The 23,020-nt window shown below is 46.6% G+C and overlaps 1 pseudogene; it reads right to left on the bottom strand.

The window, feature by feature from the left end:
• Positions 1 to 19,444: 19,444 nt before the first annotated feature.
• Positions 19,445 to 22,393, bottom strand: LOC136488490 (uncharacterized; annotated as a pseudogene).
• Between the last annotated feature and the right edge of the window lie 627 nt (positions 22,394 to 23,020).

The following is a 23,020-nucleotide window of genomic DNA, read 5'->3' as shown; positions in this document are numbered from 1 at the left end:
TTGAGGTGTCAGTGGTAGTTGTCAGTTAACTTAGAGCCAAGCTCACGAGTATGGAATGAGGCCAAGCCTTGAAAGTGTCAGAGGCAGTTGTTTCCTATCAGCGGCAGTTGATTCTCTTTAGATTCATTAGATGGCTCGCACGAAGAATGTCGGTGGTGGTCCAGGAGATGTGGATCCGAGGCATCCACCTCGCTTGCCTGCAGATCCTAAAGGCAAGGCGATGAAGAAGGTTGCATCAAAGAAGCGCAAGTGCCCTAATGCAGAGACAACCAGAGCAGCTACAGTCGCTGAGGCCACAGAGCATGCCGAGAGAGGAGGTACTCATAGTGGAGTTGTTATTGCAGATCATTTGTCTCTAGAGGCGTAGGGTCGACTTGAGCATATTGAGCGTCTTCATGGTGGTCCACCTGGGACTATCATGATGGCAGGACGATGTCTTGCTATTGAGGAGCCTCAGCCTCAGGGGGGAGCCACAGTAGCAGCCCCCGCCAGTAGAGCCGATAGAGCAGGCTCAGGAGGGAGAGCAGGCAGAGGAGACAGAGCAGGCACCTCAACCATAGCTTCGTCGCTCTGGTCATACTCGTGCCCCAGTCACGCCGAGGGCTGACACACAGCGGAGGGGTTCTCGTCCACCACCTAGACCACAGGGTCTGCCTCTAGTGACCCATCTTGACTTGAGGGCCGCCACGGCCAAGCAAGTACAACAGCTAAGGTTCATGGACTTTGAGGTGTGGTTTCCCCTGAGGAGGGATGAGATAGGTTCAGAGGGCTTCTACACTCCACTACAGGAGGATTTCTACAATGCTTATCTCAATAGTGGGGCAGTTTTTAGATCTCAGAGGGTGTGCCACATTGACTCTATAGTTGCAGCAGCTGGAGAGCACATTCGCCCCTACCTTACATATCTGCTAGGGCTATCAGGTTTGATTAGACAGATTGGACTATATGTTCCATCTTGGGTTCGGCAATTCTATGCTTCCCTCTAGATTGACCCGCGGCATAGATATATTCACTTCGCATTCGGAGGAAGAGACTACCGCCTAACAAGCCAGAGGGTTAGGGAGATACTGAGACTTTAGGAGCAGCCAGTTAGACTTCACGAGGTGCGCTATGGCTAGAAAGCACCCCCCAGACGCCCTCACGGTGGTAATGTGCCCCCTAGTGACTTGGTTCACCACTGCTTCACTGAGCCTTTTGGCGAAGGATCACGCAGGTACCCCAGTGACTTAAATCCCACTGCTCGCATACTTGAGGCTGTTATGAGGAGGATAGTGCTTCCCAGGATGGGATACAGAGAGGGCTTGACACGTATACAATTGTGGCTGATCAACTCTCTGATGCAGCAGACAGTCTTTGATATCTAGGATCTTATTCTATCAGAGATGGAGGACACTATAGCTGAGGGCTTCAGAGGACACAAGCAGCTACCTTATGCTCACTGGATCACATGGCTTATCCATAGGGCAGTCACATTGAGGCCACCAGAGATGCTTGCTGAGTACAGTGGTGCCACCACAGAGTTTCCTGCCTATAACATGACATAGATGATCAGGCATAGTACACCTACAGCACCCAGTCAGCCGCGTTGATGTCCTGAGGTGCCAGAGACTGTAGCCTAGTAGGATGATATTATCAGGGGCATAGCAGCTACTAAGGAGGAGGAGCTTGCTTAGCAGGAGGGTGTAGTCGTGAGCGACCTCAGTGATAGTTCTGATGATGACTACCAGCCTATTCCTCGGATGCCTCCACAGCGACATGATCATGAGGCCGACAGTTCTAGCTCAGCGCCACCTGCCCCACAGACAGACCCCGCTCTCCTTGCTATACTTGAGCAGATGAGGTAGGACCAGGCACGCTAGGCTCTGGAGACAGCTGCTACATTTGCACAGTTCCACACTTGGCAGGATGAGTTCCAGCAGTAGCAACAGGCGATCCAGCAGCAGCAGCTAGCTATTCAGCAGTAGACTCAGGCTCTACAGTAGTAGTAGCAGGCCATGCATCAGCAACAGATACTCATGCAGCAGCAGCTCCTTGGTTTTATGCAGCATGTAGTGACAGCCATTGGGGCTCCACCGACACAACCTTCGCCCCAGCTTGGTCAGGCAACCACTACTTCGATGACTCCAGCGTTACATCCCAGTGGGCTTCAGAGTCAGGGATAGCCACCAGTGCCGTTTGCTTCTCCTACAGAGCAGGTGTCCTAGTACTGTGCTTTGCCAGCACTAGCCCCATAGTTCACACCTTTTTAGACAGGCTTCACATCGGCTGGGACGTCCTCGCTGCTTGTACCAGAGACCATCATGTCCTGGAGTCTTGGTGCTTCATTCAGTGAGTTGACAGGGATGCCCACTCCTCCATATCTACATGTCCCAGGTCCTTCTATAGTGCACCTGTTACCGGGACTACAGAGATGCTCCCTTCCTTAGTGGCATCATCAGAGCCTACTATAGTCATACCAGCTTGGTCTATAGCAGCTCCAGTTACTGATCCGACCTAGACTGCTACAACATCTCTTCCAGCTACAGAGGGTCAGACTGCTCAGAGCTCAGGGTCAGATAATGATGGCACTTAGTTTTAGCTTGCTCCTCGTACTTCAGCGCCCGACTCGTTCGCTGCAGCCCCGCCGACCGACCCTTAGATTTTGGTGTTTGACACCAAAGGGGGAGAGGGTTCGAGTATGATAGTCTTAGGGGGAGCGACTATTTATGAGGAGCTTAGTTATTATATTAGCTTATATATTACATTTGGAGTTTTTATGTGTGATACACTTTTATGCATTCAACGTGTGTTTACCTTCATGCATTGAACTATATATATGTGATCGTGATATATGACATGTGTGCTCTCTACTTTGAATTATTTGTTTGTCATATCACTTGTGCAATGCTCATTTGCCTTTGCTTTTGTGTTTTACTCCGATGCAATTGAGCTTTATTACTTGTACTCATGCCTAATTCATATCTTTTGAGTACATCATGTTGGCTTGGTTCATATAAGCTCGCCTAACCCTTTTGTTCTTATTGACAAAAGTTTATATGACCCAAGCATGTTAAAAACCTCAACTCTTTCATATACTCGAGGTGGTATTATCATCAATCACCAAAAAGGGGGAGATTGAAAGCATCTAGGCCCCCAGTAGGGTTTCGGTGATTAATGACAATACAAGATTACTATGACTAATGTGTGTTTTGCAGAGGCAATTAAGTTAGGTCACGGTAATGGAGATTGATTGGGCAATCATGGTTGTCATGCCCCTACGATGGAAATTGTTTTGGTTTTCAAAGGACGGACGACAAGGTTAAGGATGGATTAGTTCTAAGTGTCGATTAGAGTTGGAGAGACACTTAGAGTAGTTTAGGACTTTGTTTTTCCTTTGGCCGTACTATTAAGGGGGGTATGGATGGGTAGCTTGACCTAGGTGAGTCTAGTGAGTTAGGTGTGGTGCACATTTATTAAAACTAGCACTAGGTAGCTCCAAAATAGCCCTTAGATCCATTGGAGCAAACTTCATTCACATATGATCGAGAGTTGGAAGTGAATGGAGGGTCAAATACTGACCGGACGCTAGCTTCGGTGCGACCGAACGCTGGCTCAGGGTCCGGTCAGTTCATTTGACCAAGGTGATTGTGTCTGGTTTGACCAGACGCTGAGAGGTCAAGTGACCGGACGCTGAGAGGCAGCATCTGGTCGACTCCAGTAAGGTTCCAGAGGGGGAAAATCGTGACCGGACGCGTCCGGTCACACTACAATCACTGGAGTTTGGGGTATACTGACTGGAGCATCCGGTCAACATGACCGGAGCTTCTAGTCACCCCGCAGAGGCACATAACGGTTCGTTTTTCAGCCCATGTTATAAATAGAGCCTCCACTCGTGTGTGGGGATACTTTTGCTCATTCCAACAACTGAGAAACACATTAGAGAGTGCCAAGAAGACCAAGGTCCTAGTGAGGTGATTGAGATTTGAGAATCCCAAAGAGAGCCCTCATTAGTGAAGATCAAGAGTAGCAAAGTGTGCATCCACCTTCTCATTAGGCTTGTCGTGGTCAAGTGAGAGTTTATGCTTGTTAATCTTGGTGATCGCCATCACCTAGATGGCTCGGTGGTGGTTGGGAGATTGGTGATCATCCGGAGAGCTTGTGGATGACCGAACTCACATTGTGAGCGGTTGTGGGTGATTCACCATGACGGAGTGTCGAAGAATCAACCCGTAGAGAGCACTTGATCCTTGCGCGGATCAATGGGGAGCTACACCCTTGCGCGGGTGCTTCAACAAGGACTAGTGGTGAGTGGCGACTCTCCAATACCTCGGCAAAACATCGCCGCGTTTCCTCTCCTCTCTTTACTTTGTGTATTTACTTTGAGCATCTACTTTGAGCAATTCAATACTTGTCTTTACATTTATAGAATTGCCATGTTAGAGTAGGATTGGAATTTAGGTTGCGAGTCTTTTGTGTGGTAGAACACTTAGAAACACTTTCTAGGCACAAGGGGTTAATTGGGCTAACCGTAGGATTTAATTATTGCAAAGAAATTTAGAATTGGCCTATTTTACCCCCCCTCTTGGGCATCTTGATCCTTTCATTGGACACACTCATCATAGGGGGAGGGTGGTAACAACTTTCCACGAACTCCTAAGGGCCTCAGTCTTGGGAGTTGCAAGCATGGCGGTGGGGGCACAACCTACATCGTGGAGCACCATAGGGTGGACGAGGAAGACGAAGGTAGTGGCAGTGCTCGGCGGTGTCGAGGAAGAAGAGGGCGCTGACGTGGCAGGGACAGCATCGGGAGTTGAAGAAGAGGATGGCACGATAGCTATGGACGGCGGTGTGGGTGGAGATGGAGCTCTGTCGACATGGAGGAAGATGACGGCGTGGGTGTGGCTGGGACGGCAATGATGGTTAGCAGCAATCCATCGAACACCTAAGGGACGCAGTGAGGGAGGCGCTCACCCTGTCGGTTGGGGATGCCGCTATCCGCACGCTCCTACAAATCCACACTATGTTGGGAGTTGTCGGTGTCGCGGTGGGAGGGGTCGTGGAGGACCAGGGGTGGGGGACGCCATCGTGGAGGACTACGGGGTGAGGGACGCTGGGTTGGAGGACGGTGTCACACGTCTTCCTCACTGCCGCAAGCCGCAATGGGACATGCGAACATCGGCGTTGAAGAAGAGGAGGGCGCTCAGGCTGTGGATGGTGGTGCGGGGGTGGCGTACGACGGCGTGGGGGGGGGGGGGGGGGTTGTGATGCTCCATCGGCTTGGAGGAAGTGGATGGCGCGGGGTTCAAATGACTTAGAAAAATTTCACCCCACGCCATTAGGCTATATACTTGTGGCACATCATTGCCGGTGCCAACGATAAACCGACAGTGATCACTGCCAGTGCCAAAGGCAAAATGGCAGTGATGGCCAACTCCACTGTCGGGTTGTTTAAAAGATTAAAAACAAAAGAGAACCTATACTAACGAACTCCCTATCCTAGCGCAGCGGTTAAGGCCATGCACTCTCGACCCCACGACCCGCGTTCGAATCCTAGGTGGGCGAAACTTTTTTGTTTTTTATTTTATAATTTAATAGTGCATTAGAACAGGATAAAAAACAAAAAGAACCTAAACCTAACGAACTCCCTACACTACCGCAGCGGTTAAGGCCGCGCACTCTTAACCCCGAGACCCGTGTTCAAATGCCAGGCGGCCCAAACTTTTTTGTCTTTTATTTTATAATTTAATAGTGTGTTAGAACAGGATAAATAAAAAAAACCTAAACCTAACAAACTCCCTACACTACCACAGCGGTTAACGTCGCGCACTATCAACCCCAAGACCTGCGTTCGAAGTCCAGGCGGGCCAAACTTTTTTATTTTTTATTTTCTAATTTAAATAGTGCGTTATAACAGGATAAAAAGAAAAAAAATACAAAACCTAATGAACTCCCTAGACTACCACATCGGTTAATGCTGCGCACTCTGGACCTCGAGACATGCGCTCGAACCTAAGGCTGGGCACAATTTTTTGATTTTGATTTAAAAAATATAGATATTACTGTCAGTTTTCAACAAGGAACGGACAATGATACTTGTCATCACTATCGGTTTTCGACCCAACACCGCCGGTTTGTGAAACCGACAGTGATGATTATATACAATCGTTTCTATTTTAAAACTGAATAAATTCACGCATTTATATTCCTGTTGCACCTATGTCCAAATGGTTTGAATTTTTTTGCAAGCATGTATATCCAAATTATGGCCCCACACAAGCTCTTAGTTTTTTCTGATCAATTTCTTTATTATTATATTTTTCTTTTGTGCTGGATGGGACAAAAGAGGCCCAATTACATGTTGGACACACTGAAATTTTGCATCCACATTGACTAAAAATTGGTTCCTATGGCACATGATACCCTGTGGAAAAGTTTGGTACCATTCTGGATGGTTTCGGGGTTAGGCTCAGTTCAACCTCTATTTAATCGATGATGCCACGTGAAAATTCAATTAAATAGCAGAAAGTACCAAACCATCTCAGAAAAATTTGAAACTTGGTGGTTCCTTTGCTCGTGGCATGTGCAAGCCTGATAAAAAGTTTGAGACCAATACGACTTCGGAATGCATATGAACCACTGAAACCTTAGGAACCTAGTTGTTTAGTCATTGTAACATGAGATGGCTTCTATAGGTTTGTGAAGCAGGTATGTACAGCCTATGTTCAAATGGCTTCAATTTTTTTTGCAAGCATGTACACCCAAATTATGGCACCACACAAGATCTTAGGTTTTTCTAATCAATTTTTTATTATTATATTTTTCTTTATGCTAAAGGGGACAAAAGAGGCCCAATTACATGTTGGGCACACTAGAATTTTGCATCCACCTCGACGAAAAATTGGACCCTAGGGCACATAATAACCCATGGAAAAGTTTGACACTATTCCTAATCGTTTCGGTGGTAGGCTCAGTTCAACCTCTAATTAATCGGTGATGTCGCGTGGAAATTCAATTAAACAGTAAAAAGTACCAAACAATCTCAGAAAAATCCCAAACTTGGTAGTTTCTTCACCCGTGGTACGTGCAAGTCTGAGAAAAAGTTTGAGACCAATATGACACTAGAATGCATATGAACCACAGAAACCATGAGAACCTAGGTGTTTAGTCATTATAATATGAGACGACTTATATAGGTTTGTGAAGCAGGTATGTACCGCCAATGTCCAAATGATTTAAATTTTTTTGCAAGCATGTACACCAAAATTATGGCCCCATACAAGATCTTAGGTTTTTCAATCATTTTATTTATTATTATATTTTTCTTTGTGCTAAAAGGGACAAAATAGGTCTAATTACATGTTGGGCACACTAGAATTTTGCATCCACCTTTACCAAAAATTGGTCTCTAGGGCACATAAGAGAGACTTTTCCCTGTGTGCCCTTATAAAAGATCGTAATCCCCTGTGTGCCCCTGAAAAAATTCAGCGGTCTTCAGCGCCACTACTCCAACTTTTTCGTGTCATCCATGCCACTTCCGTCAGTTTGGGCTCTAACGCCGTTAAACTGCAGGTGTGAAAAGACGAAAATGCCCTTAAGTTCAAATATGTTATTAATTTTTTTTGAGCATCTTAACGACTTCAAATGAAAAAACTCAAAACTAGAAAGTTGTAGATCTCGTCGAGATCTATAATTTTCATATAAATTTTTTTTCATTTAATTTCGCAAAAAAAAATATGATTTGATATGATTAATATATCTTAGAAAAATCATATTATTTTTTTTGCGAAATTAAATGAAAAAAAAATTTATATGAAAATTATAGATCTCGACGAGATCTACAACTTTCTAGTTTTGAGTTTTTTCATTTGAAGTCGTTAAGATGCTCAAAAAAAATTAATAACATATTTGAACTTAAGGGCATTTTCGTCTTTTCACACCTGCAGGTTAACGGCGTTAGAGCCCAAACTGACGGAAGTGGCATGGATGACACGAAAAAGTTGGAGTAGTGGCGCTGAAGACCGCTGAATTTTTTCAGGGGCACACAAGGGATTACGATCTTTTATAAGGGCACACAGGGAAAAGTCTCCACATAAGACCCCTTGAAAAAGTTTGGAACCATTACGGATTGTTTCAGGAATAGACTCAGCTCAACCTCTAATTAATCGGTGACGTCGCGTGGAAATTCAATTAAATCGGAGAAAGTACCAAACCATCTCAGAAAAATCCTAAACTTGGTGTTTCATTCACCCGTGGCACGTGCAAGCCTGAGAAAAAGTTTGAGATCCATACATCACCATAATTTAGAGTTCTTGTTCCATAGCACATGAATTACATGACAAACACAAGCCAAACTAAACTTAAACCTTGCAAATTAAACCTAAACAAACTCTAATAAGGGGGTGGATGCACAGCACCATACATTTGCATCCAAGCATGGTAATTGATGTCATGGATTCTGTAACCACAACTATCGATGAAGGCAAATGCCCGTACGATTGCACTCTCTCGTGCCTCAATAGACCGGTGACATGGATAGGGAGTTCGATTAGTTTGCTTTTCTTTTTTTGATTTATTAATAGAAATAATGCAGTTAGTTTATATTTTAAAATTAGACAAAAATTTGTGTCTTGATTATTTAATTCTATGATAATTAATTAATGGTCTATAATTATCAAATAATAGTGTTTGTGAACATCATCTTAATATTTGATTACATAATCAATAATTTAATTATAGAGATGTGCACAAAATATAAATTAGATATTCAGTGCGAATTGCTGATACAATGTATGAATAATGATTACATAGTTAATAATAATCTAACTATCTTCTTTCGGACATAAGCAGGTTCATCACCCTCTTCAAGGATAGGTAGGGATATGTTCGCCCTAAATGCAGGCATTTCCTGATAGCTCATATAGTCTTCTTCATCCGTCAGTCCATCGACACTGACAATCTTCCTTTTTTCTTCCAGGACTACTTTTAGCTTTCCTTTTGTCTTGTTGTCCCCTGCATAAAAGATTTGCATAACATCTTTGGCAAGGACGAAGGGGTTATCTTTGTATGCGGTCTTGATGAGATCAACGGTAGTGAAGCCCTCTCTGTCGGTGGTGATTTTCTCAATCTAGACCCACTAGCAGCGAAAAAGAGCTGCCTTTAAATGACCATAGTCTAACTCCCATATCTCCTCTATGAAACCATAGTACATCGCCTACACATTGTTGTTTTTGTCATGAGCATCAAACGAGCACCACTGTTTTGGTTTGTGCTCTTTCCATCTTGCTTTTTTATGTAAAATGTAAATCCATTGATCTCATACCCTTGGTACTTAAGCAATGTACTCAAAGATTCCTTGGCTAAGATATCCAGTTGATTACCCAACATTGTTCCAATCAAGTGGCATTGCAACCAGCTGACAAATTCCTCCTTATGTTTTTTATTAAGCCAAGCCTACGATCAGCTTGGATATAAAGTTTGCAGTGATTGCCTATGCTTGTCAATGTATAGCATCACATCCTCTGCTTGCCGGAGAACAATGAACTATGCCTATCTGAAAGAAACGAGGTCGTCTACTATGATAGATTTCTCTCGATCATTCCTTTGCTACCTAGTCTTCCCTCATGACGATATTCTAGAACTCTGACCCTATTGATGTCTAGACAATATGTGCAGAACTCAATGGCCTCCTCTATTGACCATCCTTCAACCATGCCCCCTTCTGGCCTAAATCTGTTCCTAACATACCTCCTGAAAACTTTCATCAGCCTTTCAAAAGAGAACATCTGATGCAGGTACATTGAGCCAAGGGCTATAATTTGGTCAACAAGATGAACGAGCAGGTGCACTAGATATCAAAGTAAGTCAATAGGAAATGCATCTCAAGCCTAATGAGAGTTTTGGCTATGTCCCACTACAACTAGTCCAACGTGGACACATCAATGACCTTTTTTGAGATCGCGTCGAAGAATGAGTACAACTTTATGATTAGGGCACCGATCTTTGGGGGGAGGATACCACGCAGGGTAACACGGAGCAGTTGAGTCATAATGGCATGACCGTCATGGGCTTTTATACAGCCATAGTTGAACTTGAGTTCTCTCATGTTCACTAGCCTCTTCGGGTTCACACAGTAGCCCGTTAGGACTTTGAGTTCATTGAAGAAAGAAATAAGCGCATGCTTTTCTTCCTTCTTCAAGGTCCACGACACAACCAAAAGTTCAAATTGGCCATCCTATAGCGCCATGGGATGCAGCTCTTTCCTGATTCCCAAGTGTTGCATGTCTAGGTGTGTGGCTAGTAAATCCTTCGATGTCCCCCCGGTGTCCATCAAGGTGTTAAGCGTGTTACCACACACATTTTTAGTAATGTCCATGGGATCAAGATAGTGGCATACACTTAGCACTAGCCAGTAAGGTAGTTTCCAAAAAAATGATTTTTTTTCTTCTAGACGCTCCCATTAGGCGCTGCTACTGCATTGTCTCCCTTTCCAAGGACAACCTCTAGTTTGTTGACTTCTTGAAGTATCGCAGGCACATCTTGATATTTTGGAGGTAAGTGTTTCTCAATAGTCCCGTCAAAATCTTTTCTATTCCTACGATAAGGGTAATCCTTAGGTAGGAACGTATGGTGTCCCATATAAACTATCTTTAAGTTCTTTGGTAGATGTACTGCATCAGTGTCATCAAGCACTCGACGCATCCAGTATAGTCTTTTGTCTTCGCTCTGGACAAGCTACCTCAACCTGGCAGGTTGATGATTGTAGCGATAAGTACTGCCTTGATCGTGACATGTTCCTTTTTGTACTCGTCCTAAACATCCTCTGCACCCTTTTCAAACATCTCCACTAGTCCATCGATAATTGTTTCCAAAAACACATTGATGTCATTCCTAGGTTGTCTTGGCCCTTGGATCAGTAGTGACATTTAGAGGTATGACGGCTTCATACAGAGCCAAGGTGGAAGGTTGTATATACAGAGTGTCACGGGCCACGTGCTATGATTGCTTCTAACTTGGTCGAAAGGATTCATCCCATCTGTGCTCAAACCAAACCAAAGGTGCCTTACTTCTCCAACGATATTCTTATAGAACATAGTATTGACTGTCCTCCAGTCCTTTCCATCGGTGGGGTGCCTCATCATTGTATCTTTCTTACGCTCTTTGCCATGCCAGCGCAACAGCTTGGCTGACTTTGCACATGAAAACAACCTATGCACCCGAGGAGCTATAGGGAAATACCAAACAACCTTCATGGGATCTCCTCTAGTGTAGGTACCCTCATCTAACGGTCCTTCCTTATATCATGGAGCTTCACACTTGGGGCACGCATCCAAGTCTTTGTATTTGTCTCTACGGTACAATATGCAATCATTGGAATACGCATGGATTTTTTCAACCTTGAGGCCGATGGGGTAGATCATTTGGTTGACCAGGTATGTCTTTTTTGGCAACTCATTTCTTTCAAGGAGCATTTTTCTTATTATAGCTACCAACTGATCGAAGCCTTTATCGCTAAATCCGTTTATCGATTTGAACTCCAACAGCATGATGTCGGCTTCCAATTTGCTCATGGACAATTCTTATACAATGGTGTTTTACCATCTTGTTTTATTTTCTCTAGCTTTTTCAACTATCTTTCACTAAGATATCCGGTCTCTACATTATGTAGCAGCTGAGAAATGCCATTATTATCCTCAATGTCGTCAGCTAGCGTGTTCCTAAACACATCATTAACTGTGGCCATAGGTTCTGTGTTGACACCGGGTTCCTCGTCAGCATCGTGGATGGCTACGTCAGGTATGGCCATGTCATCATCGTTTTCCTACAGAATATTCACACCAACCTCGCAATGCATAGTCCATATTATATAGTTTAGCATGAACCCCCTGGTAATCAAGTGCATTCGTACATACTCAATTTGAGCCCATTTCCTTTGATTTATGCAATCTTTGCATGGGCAGAAGACAGGGTTCCCATTCCTAGCTTGAGCTTTGGCATTGGTGATAAACTGGCTAACGTCATGCATGTACCGCTTGTCTATTCAGGACAGATGCATCCACTCTCGATCCATCTCTACACAAAAATATTAAGACAATAATTACAGAGAAATTAATAAGAAGTCGAGCTTCATGAACAACAATTGTAGCTCGAAAGTACCATTTATTCTACACTTATTTAATTTAGTCACCCTATTTTTGAAAAACATTATTATACACTAATTATTGGAAAATTAAAATTGGTAGCCCCGGCCATTTAAATTGAAAATCGTAGCCCCATAAAAACAATTATTGCACAATAACGAAGAACAATTATTCTACTCGATGCCACATAAAAATGGAGACACTAATTTTTTAAAAAAGATTAAAATTAGAGACATGACCATAAACAACAATGTAGCTCCAAACAATGTGTTGGTAGGTGACACATGGATTAATTTGCTCACCAAAATTGTAAAAGAATCTACTCTACTCTTATCAAAAACTAATTATAGCATCACATACTAACAATGATCTTGACCACCATGTAATTAGCTAGCATTTTAAATGTGTTCAAAGATACCAACCTTTTGGATGATGGATTCACCACAATTTGCTTGGAAGCCTTGCACAAAGTCCAATTGAAAAAGTGCTCTCTAGAATGGAGAAAGAACTAGAATGAGAATCAAGCAATGTAGCCATCAAAACAACGCTAATTAAGCTACAAAATCAAAAGAGTGGATGCATGTTACTAACCTTAAAGCAAAAAGATTAAGCCATTCTTCTAAATCCAAGAGCTAGCTTCACGGTGAAGAGTAGCCGCAACAATGGAGGGAGTGGCCCAAACGCGCGCCTCTATGCTCGGGATGGAAGAGAGCAGGAAGGAGAGGACGGCGCCAACTTTTTGTACTGCTATTTTATCACCGTCGGTTGTTGGCTCGAACTGATAGTGATAGCACCAAATCATTGTCGGCTCTTGGTTAGAACCGGCAGTGATAAGTGGCCGCCAACTCACTATTGGTGCAAGCCACAAACCGACAGTGATGTGGTCCTTCACTGCCGGTTTTAGTCCAGCCCCAATCATTTTCTCATTTTCAAGCTTAGAACCAGCAGTGAAGGTACATCACTGTCGGTTCTCACAAATCCGGCAGTGACGAGGCCGGCAATGATGTCCAAATCTATAATAGTGTGGTTAAGCTAAATCAGCTATGATACCATATGTTAGATTTTTAACATATCGGGGACTTTAATTAACCTAAGCACATAAACACCTATTGCACTTCTCAATTAATTCTGCTTAAGGGTTACTAACCTAGAGATGAAGATGGCCCTAAGGCCGTTGAAGTCCCCATGCCTACTTGTCCAATAGTCATGGCGTTGAGCTGTTGACACTATCCGTGTAGACATTATGGTGGATACTGACCCTTGATGGGTAGTTTTAGGGTAGGTTAATCTAATTGCGTACTTCCTCTGTCTTAAAATAGAAGTTGTTCTCGCTTTCTGAGAAATAAATTAGGTTGTGCATCGAGCCCGAGTTGAGGAGGACGAGCAGAGTGGCGCAGCAAAGCTGGATGCGCACCTACATTCAGTGGCAGGCCCAGGATTTTTATCTTGGGTATTCAAAATGTGACAGGAGTCAAAAAAATTTTGACAACATAAACTCCTAGTACTGTTACACAGTACACATATTGTTGCCTCCACAGATCCTCAATTCATACCTAAAAAGTTGCTAGAGACAATCAGATTCTTACATAGGAGGAAGCTATAAATGAATGACATTCACCATTCACATGGGCAATGAAGGGGAGCTTACCAGCCAAGCAAAAGGCACAAGCTGATCAAACCTGAAAAAAGGCACAAAATCTATTTAGCTATATGGATGTTAACAGCAGAAATAACAAAATGTCCAGTTCGACTCAGCAATGATCTAAAGTGTTGTACGACCCAACAATTCAGAGAACCCATGTGTTTTATATCACATAAATGTTTTAGTTCACAACTACTAATCTTAAATATATAGACCGTACCAGTTGCTACCACAAAAAGAACCCTTTTCAGATCACTACACAAAGATATGCACTCAAAAAAAAAAAAAACATTAAGGCCCTGTTTGGCAGCTTTGTAATTTTATTCACTGGTAATTAGCTTTCAGGTATAATATCTTGTGCACTAGAATACAACTGTAATTTCTTTCGTCTGTTAAATAGAGCCTCCACGACATGTCTGTGCAGTCTTCGACAGGAGACGTCGCTCTCTGCGCCGCGCAGGCTGCCGGAGCTGCTGCACGCCTTGCCAAGGGTCGCAGGCTGCCCGACTCACGACACCGTCGGACATGTTGCCTGCCTTGCCGCGAGCTGCTGCCTGCCTTGCGGAGTGATGCCGAAGCTGTTGCCCTCGCCTCGTCAGGCAGGCTGCCTGCAATGCAAAGAAATGCCCGCCCCAAAGCTCGAGCAGTAGCAGCTCGGCTTCAGCTAGACCGTGGATCAGAGGCTAACATATCTGGCTTCGTCGGACACCGCCATGTTAGAGGATCTGGAGTTCTGGACGGATGACGCATTTCATCAAACGATTGGTATTCGCAAGTCACAATTGGAAGAAGATTTGACTCTGCCAAAGCACGCGAGACGAAGGATGGATCCCAGGCTACTAACCTTGGCAGAGGAGATGACAGGGTCGCCGGAGTGCTCAACGGCTATGACCATGCCACTGCAGCCGCCGGAGTCAGAGGAGAGCTCGGCGAGGTACGGGAGCCCCACCGCTCCTCGGGAGGGGGCGCCGCCGAGCTCCCGGACCCGGAGCCCGCTGAAGAAAGTCAGAGAGAGGCATCGCTGTGTCTCCGTGAGAGAGGGAGAGAGAGCAGAGCAGAGGCGCGAATGGAGAGCTCGCTGCAGCCGCCGCCGCGACAGACTTTTCTCGGTGAAGAGTAACCATGGGAGCGGACGAGAGGAGGCCGATAGTTGTCGTTTTATTTTCCAGAGCTGAGGAGAAAATTATTTTTATCCGATTGTTTTATTAGTAGGCTCACCTATCATCCAAACAATCAATTTCAGTTTGGGTTGGAAAAATTTTAGGACCAGTAATTTACAAGGGTTTTAGTCTAAATACCGGACTTTTAAACAAGCCCTAAATTTGTAGATTATCTGAAATTGAATCCAGCAATGCCACTAGTTTTGAACCATAACTGGAATCAAAACAATACCATGTCCCCATCTCAGGACTGACGTCGAAATCTGTAGGTTTCAGATCCTACTATCGAATCAGATAAAAAAGAACCTATAGCAACTAAAAGAACGAACTCGAGGGCGCCATCAAGCCGGAGGGTGGTCTGCGCTGGCTGCGGTAGCCTGGGTGCCTGGCGGATCTGTGGCTGTGCAGATGCGGAGCCCCGGCAGCCCTTGCAGGAGGAAGGGGATGGCCGGATGGCCGTACGCGGGGCAGGTCGGCACTGGGGCTCACCTTGTCGACAGTGGCAGTGTGGTCCAGGTTGGCGCCGAGCACAAGCGCAGCTGCGCTGGAACCGCCGCGCACAGGAGAGGTCGCTCGCCCATGCAGGAGACGCCGCTGGCACGTGCAGGAGACGTCGCCAGCCCGCCGCCCGCCGCCGCGTAGGAAGTCACTCTATCTATCTATCTATCTATCTATCTATCTATCTATCTATATGGCACTAAAGGAAACTAGGAATTCCTTGAGTGTTTCCAAATACACTCAAGTAAATACATATTTTTCTTCAGCATACGAAATAACACTCAAGAAATATATATTTCTTGGAAGGTTTTCAAGAACTGCCAAGGTAATATATATTTCTTGAGAGTTCAATCTCGCCACTCAAGGAAATTGGTGACCCTCAAGGGTATTCCATTTTGTGGTAGTGATAACACCACATGGTTCTAATAGTATAATATATAGCACATATTTTTAGTATGATTTCATAAATTCATAGAATTTTAGCATAACATGAAATTATTGAACAATTAACATAAACAAGGGCCAATAGTTCAATGTACCAATGTAGCATTGTTTCAACATCCAGTATTTGTGGTAAATTAAATCAGAGGACTGTAAATTGGGGACTAATTAATTTCCAGACAAAATCAGGCTATTCTCATTCCATTTTACAAGTGATTCACCAAGAAGCTAAGAGACTAAATCTTGTGTTACTTGCCCGGCCCTAGGGGGGCGCAGGAGGGACGGCCGTCCCAGGTCCAGAAATTGGATGGGCCCCCTAGGTATGTATAGATTAGTAGTAATATAGGAATTCGGAAATACGATATGCTAGACGCCGACTCCCCATTCCCCGTGATCAGCAGCGCGAGTCGCGACTCTTTCCTTCATGCGCAACTGCTCGAGTGCTCGTGCGGCATGGTCGCGTCGTGTGAGGCCACGTGGGCGCGTGAGGCTGCGAGGGCCTGGCAGCGTGCTTTCCAGCGGAGCAGAGGCCAAAGAGGCGAAGCGAGAACCTCGGCAGTCAGGCCGCACTGCCGCAAGCGCCAGGCGGCAGCCAGCAGCAAGGGCCCTAATTCTCTATCCTGATCGGCTGATCCCTATTCCTCATCTCTGTTCGCACTACTGGATCCGCCGCCTTTGCCGAGTGCCGGCCGGACTCGGCAAAGAAACCTTTGCCGTCGGCAAAGGCTTTGCTGAGTGCGGCTCTCGGCAAAGCCCACTCGGCAAAGAAGTGGTCGGCAAAGGAATCTTTGCCGAGTGCCACGTGGCAGGCACTCGGCAAAGGATTTGCCGAGTGTCACACCAGCTCTCGGCAAAGGTAACGGGCGCCGTCAACTTGACGCCACCCTTTGCCGAGTGCCGACGTGTCAGGCACTCGGCAAAGGAAATTTTTTTTTGAAAAATTCTTCGCCGAGTGCTGACGTGTCAGGCACTCGGCATTTTTTTTTGAAAAAATCTTTGCCGAGTGCTAGCACTCGGCACTCGGCAATGCTGGGAAATTTTTTTTTTTGCTTTTTTTTTTCTGTTTTCTTGCATTCCAGACATGCAATTTCACATATATTAATGACAATAAACTAGAATATCACATAAAAATCACATTTCATCATCAAATGACGTCTCAACACGATATAAGTTCATAACAAGTTCATAACATGTCCAAAACCTGCAAGAAAACAACGGCGCAAAGGCCGATAACCACAGCGGCACGAAGGCCGACAAGTCTACAAGCGGGCAGTAGAGGTACCTAGCTCGACCCAGCGTCCCAGGGGCCCCAGAGCCCCCACCTTGCTCCCACGGAGACCACCCTGACTGCGGCGCTGCCTGGAACGTCGAGTAGGGTCCGGAGTGCCCCTGCTGCGTCGGTGGAGGAGGAGCGGTACCTGGTCACGTGAAGCCCTGAGTCGGGAAGGTCGGGTGAGCCAGCCACCCGTGCGGTGGAGAAGGGCCCAGTGGAGGGCTGACACCTGGAGTCGGGTTCGAACCCGCTGACTGTTCCTGCACAAAGGATAAGTGATCTCATTAGTACCTACAGGATGGCCGCACAAGCTCAAGCAACAGGCAATATACTCACCGGAGTCGCTGTAGGAGTAGGCACAGGAAAAGGTGGTGGAGCGAAGATCGAGGCAGGGAGCTCGTGCTGCTGCATTCCCGGGATCTGAAGGCCCCGGAAGTAGGCGGCAAAGTCCTGCATCTGACGCTGGTAGTGCTGCGTGACAGCCGCCAGCTGCCGCTGATGGGCCACCGCCATGTTCTCCTGGTTCGTCTGCAACTGTGCGATCTGGGCCTGCAATATTACACCCGCAAAGTTGATGGTATGTGAAAGCAAGGTACATGTGTGAAACGAGTGAACGATGAATGAAACTGCACTTACCTGAAATGCCAAGAACATTTGCGCGTTGCTCGGCTGCCGAGGCGCTATGGGGATGTCGGAGGAGCTCCTGGTCCCGTCTCGTCGAATCTGGCTCAGCGTGGGAACAGAGGACGACTCGATGGCGCTGTTGGCCATCCAGTACCGGCCATGCTGCTTCCCTCCTCCCAACCTCATCAAGAGGTCCGTGTCCAGGGGGTCGGTGGCGGGGTCGAACGTCTCCCCATGGCGCTAGCGAGCCGCGGAGGTGTACTGGTGAGCTTGGGGTAGACGCTCGCGTTGGTGTACGCGTCGGGCCCGTCCGCCGGGTCGTAGACGTTGTCCGCCGCCGTCGCTTTGCCCTTGTGAGCAAGGGCATACCCCGTGAACTCGTTGACGACATGCCCACCATGCGACTGGGTCTGCGAGGAAAACACAAACATGGTTACAAGTAATGACAATTGAGCACTAGAATTAATAGATCAACAGAAGCATACCCATCTTTCCATGAACACTGGGAGGGACTGGTTCCCTTGGTGGTGTGGTGCCCCTCGCATCTACAGGCGGCCCTCCCGACGTTCTCTGCGCCTCTGGTACACTGCGTCCGTGGTCCACTCACGCACAATGGCCGCCCAGTAGTCCTTGTAGTTGTCGCACCACCTCGGACACATCTGCATGACATCAAGTATTTGACATGCCAGAAGATGAATTAAATGTTTCACGGAAGGAATCAGAACGAATGTTTCCTACTTAATTACCTGCATGTACTACGCCTCTGTGAGGTCGGTCTCCCTCTGGAGTATCATCTCCCTGACTTGCGGCTTCTTCACCACCTGGCCAAGCACGTTGGCGTAGTAGCTGATGACGCACTAGAGATGCGCCTCGTGGTACAGGTCCTTGAGACGATCTTTGCAGACCGCCTCCTGCACTCGCGCCGCATGCTGCTCTCTCCCCTCCTCGCACGTGAAGAAGTCCTACACACAGACATCATGTATCATTTCATTGTTTCAAGAACGTCCAACGAATGCGTAGTATTGAGAAATGCGGTGCGATGAAAATACTCACACAGAACTCCCTCTTGATCTTCGCCGCAAGGGTATCGCCGTTGGAGTCCGTGACACTGGAGAAGTGCTCCCACTTCATGGGCGCCTGTACCTCACCCTTGTGGGTGACGAAGCCAGGGTAGTACTCCCTAATCAGCAGGCCCTGGATGCCATTGATATGGCGTGAACTGCTCCCTCCGCTCACAAACGTCCAACTACTGCACGAGTCATTAACAACAATTGTTAGTCTGCAGTTTGATTTTCAACATGTCATATGAACAAGTAGTGAAATCAACAATGGTTACTTACGTCTGACCCACGGGTCGAATCATTGGGCGGCGGGAAGGGAGTGGCCATGGCTCAGGGAGCGATGAGGGCCCGCGCTGGTAGGGCTTGCTCGAACCTGAGGAAGCCGTCTCGCCTGGTGTCGGCTCGCCCCCGTCGTCGTCGTCGTCGTTGTCGCCGCCGCCGTCACCGGTCGTCGTCATCGTTGTCCCCCCTTGCGGGGCCTCCTCGAACTACAGCCTCCTTGTTGACGTGCGATGTCCGCTGCCCCCCCTACTGGTCGACGGCTCCACCAACTGCTCCTCATCATCGGCGGCGGCCGCCTGCTCCTCGTGGTGGATCTGGTACTGCGAGCGGACCTGTCGATGCGGCCGCTACCGCCTTCCGCCCGGCATTTTGTCGAGTGCCTGCAATGACAAAGATTAAAATAGTTAGCATAAATAACTGACAAGTACTTGTAAAGAAACATAATTGCAAGGTAATAATAATAACAATATAGTATTAAATGAATTAGAAATTATCTCCACGAACGGCAATATGGCTGGCGTGTAGTCGTCATCACTATTGTCGTCATCACTATTATCGTCATCACTATTGTCGTCATCACTATCAATATTGTCGAGCTCTCTTAAGTGTCGGGCATCATCTCCATCGTCCTCATCATCTCCATCGTCATCATCATCTACATCGTCCTCAACTCCATCGCGCTCCATCTGCCATCGCTCAAGGATTCGTAAGTCCTCAGCATCCTGCACCTCATCACCCTCGTCCTCATCGATGTCGTTGTCTACTTCCATGCCCATGAGCGAAAGAATGTCTATCTCCAAACTCCCTTCTAGCCCCTCAGGTTGATTGAACTCATCTTTGTTTGGGTCAAAGTTGTAATCATCATCGTTTGGGACAGCCGCTTTACCGCGCGGCGAGACCAAGTGCACAAGGCTCCAACCCGCAAGCTTCTCGTCTTTTTGGCATGCCCATGGGAGGTAATACACTTGCGTGGCATGTCGGTTAGCCACAATATAGACATCGTCTCCTTTATAGTTGGAATCCTGTCGAATTTTGACTTGCCCAATCTTAAGGTCTTTTTTCGTGACATCAGGATCGAACCAATGGCATTTGAATACCACTGGCTTAAAAGCTTTGGCACCCTTAAATTTGAGCTCGTATATCTCTTCGACTATGCCATAATAGTCCTTCTCATCCATGCTGGTCATACGAACTCTACTGCACGTGGTTTTTAGGTTGGCCCGACTCTCCTCGTAGGCTCTCGTGCGAAAGCGATAGCCATTCACATCATAAACGTTGAATGACTTGACCCTACAGGAGAAGCCACCGGCCACCTGTTTCAATTCATCACCCATTTCCACATCCGTGCGGGCCTGCAAGGTCAGGACAGGTAGATCGTTACATTACTCGCTCCTAGGAGCAAAGTGGAATCTTCTAGGAGCAAACGAGGTTAGTTGGATGGTACCTTTGTAGAGAACCAGGAAATGAAATCAGGCACACCATGTCTAAGAAGATGGTCTTCTTCTTGCTCGGTAGGAGCCCTATTGCCTCTCCAGTGTTCATTAATATATTCCCTAAAAAAACAAGAGACAAGGGGGTCGGATCGATAGGTGGAGGATAGTCACGGCATATGTAACAAGCTCATTGAGAACTTACTTCTGATAAGGAATCACTTCATCAAGGTTCAACAACAAGTAGATCATGATAGTGCGCCACTCATCATGGGTCAATTTCTTGTTGGTACCTGCGCTTCCTCTTCCGAGATCCCCTTGGAAAAGGCTGAGGTTTGATGAGTTCTTGTCGGCGTTGTAACGAGGGGTTGGATTGTGCACGCTAGGAAGTTTCTCAGTATAGTACGCCTGTGTGAATGTCGACACCTCCTCCAGAATGAATGCCTCTACCACGGAAGCCTCAATTATGGCTTTATTTCTACACTTTTTCCGAAGAAGCTTTAGACACCTCTTGATTGGATAGCACCAACGGGCCTGCACGACCCCCCCCAACCATGCCTCACGTGGTAGGTGCAAAATTAGATGCTGCATCGATAGGAAGAAGCCGGGTGGAAATATCATCTCCAACTTGCAGAGCAACAGAGGTGCAGCCTTCTCCAGGTCAACACAAACGTCCCGAGATAACTCCTTGGCACAAAGCTAGCGGAAGAAAAAGCTCAACTCTGCCAGGACACGCCACACTGGCTCGGGGAGGTATCCCTAGGTCATCGCAGGAAGGATCCGCTCAATCCATATGTGGAAGTCATGACTCTTCATCCCTAAGACTTTCATAGTCTGCAAGTTCACTCCCCTACTCAGATTCGCCGCATACCCATCCGGGAACTGTAATGTCTTCATCCACTGCAGTACTTCCTTCCTATCGGCCCTTTTCAGGATGTAATCGGCCGGGCCCCTTTTCCATCTCTTGCCTGGCGCAGGGGTCTTCATCACTAGCTTTGGTCTATCGCAAATCTTTTCCACATCTAGTCTAGCCTTAACGTTGTCCTTTGACTTTTTACCAATGTCCATGAGTGTTGCCCAGAGTGCCTCGACGACATTCTTTTCTGTGTGCATTACATCGATGTTGTGTGGAAGAAGAAGGTGCTTGAAGTACAGGAGCCTAGTCAAGCCCTATATATGAGTCCACATGTGGTTGTTACCATATCCAATAAAACCACCGTTGACTTCATCAATTTGGAGAGCCTCTATCTCGGCAAGGACCTCGGCAGGGCTCTTAACCTGAGGAATGGGGTCGGTGACTTGAACACCTTTCGTGAAGTGCTTTTCATCTTGTCTCAATTCATGGTTCTCAGGTAGGAATTGACGATGTTTGTCGAAAGAAGAATACTTGCCACCCTTGTGCAGCCAGGTGAACATCACATCTGCCTTGCATGTTGGGCAAGGGAACTTCCCGTGAACACACCACGCGCTGAATAAGCCATACGCCAGGAAGTCATGCATTGAATACTGGTACCACACATGCATTATGAAGTTCCTCTTTGTAGCTCGGTCGTACGTCAGTACCCCCTCTTCCCAAGCATGTTGCAATTCATCCCACACTGGCTACATGAACACACCCATATTGTTGCCCGGGTGTCCAGGTATTATCAGCGTCAAGAACACGTTCCTGGGTTCAAACATGACGCCGGGGGGAAGATTGAGGGGGATCACGAACACGAGCCAACAAGTGTACGGGGCCGCCATCATTCCAAACGGGTTGAACCCATCTGTTGCCAACGCTACGCGTACATTCCGAGCCTCCATAGCCTTGCTAGGATTCATGTCATCGAAGTGCTTCCATGCATCACCATCTGCTTGGTGTACCATCTTGTTAGGACTGTATCTTTTGCCATTCTAGTGCCACGTCATTTGTTTCGCGGACTCCTCTATCATGTACAGCCGTTGGATCCTCTGTAGGAAAGGAAGGTGCTGTAAGACCATCTCAGGGATCTTAGACTATTTCTTCTTGCCATCACTGCCTTCTACCTCCACAAACCTAGAGGCTTTGCACTTTGGACAGTGTGTTGCTTTCTCGTGGTCTCCCCTGAATAGGACGCACCCCTTCGGACAAGCTTGGATCCCCTCATATGGCATCTTAAGTGCACGAAGGAGTCTCTGTGACTCGTACGTGTTCTTCGGCAGGGTGTGAGGATCCGGAAGCAGTTTGCCAAGAACTGTCAACACGAGATCAAAGCCATCTCGACTAATGCCCAATTGCGACTTCAACGCTATTAGGCGTGAAATGGCATCTAGTTGCGAAACCATTGTCTTCTCGTGAAGGGGCTTCTGTGCCGCCTCCATCATGGTGTAGAACGCCTTTGTGGTTTCCTCTAGATCATCCTCCACCACCATTCCTTCAACGAACCGTGCTTCATGAAAGTCTGCCATCATGTCTGCCATCCCGGCATCTGCATCATACTCCTCAAGGAGGGGTCTCACCACCTCCTCCCTAAT

Source organism: Miscanthus floridulus, chromosome 10, assembly GCF_019320115.1.
Source record: "Miscanthus floridulus cultivar M001 chromosome 10, ASM1932011v1, whole genome shotgun sequence".
Classification (NCBI taxonomy): Eukaryota; Viridiplantae; Streptophyta; class Magnoliopsida; order Poales; family Poaceae; genus Miscanthus; species Miscanthus floridulus.
Note: the sequence above shows the minus strand (reverse complement) of the source record. Positions and strands in the feature narration are given on the sequence as shown.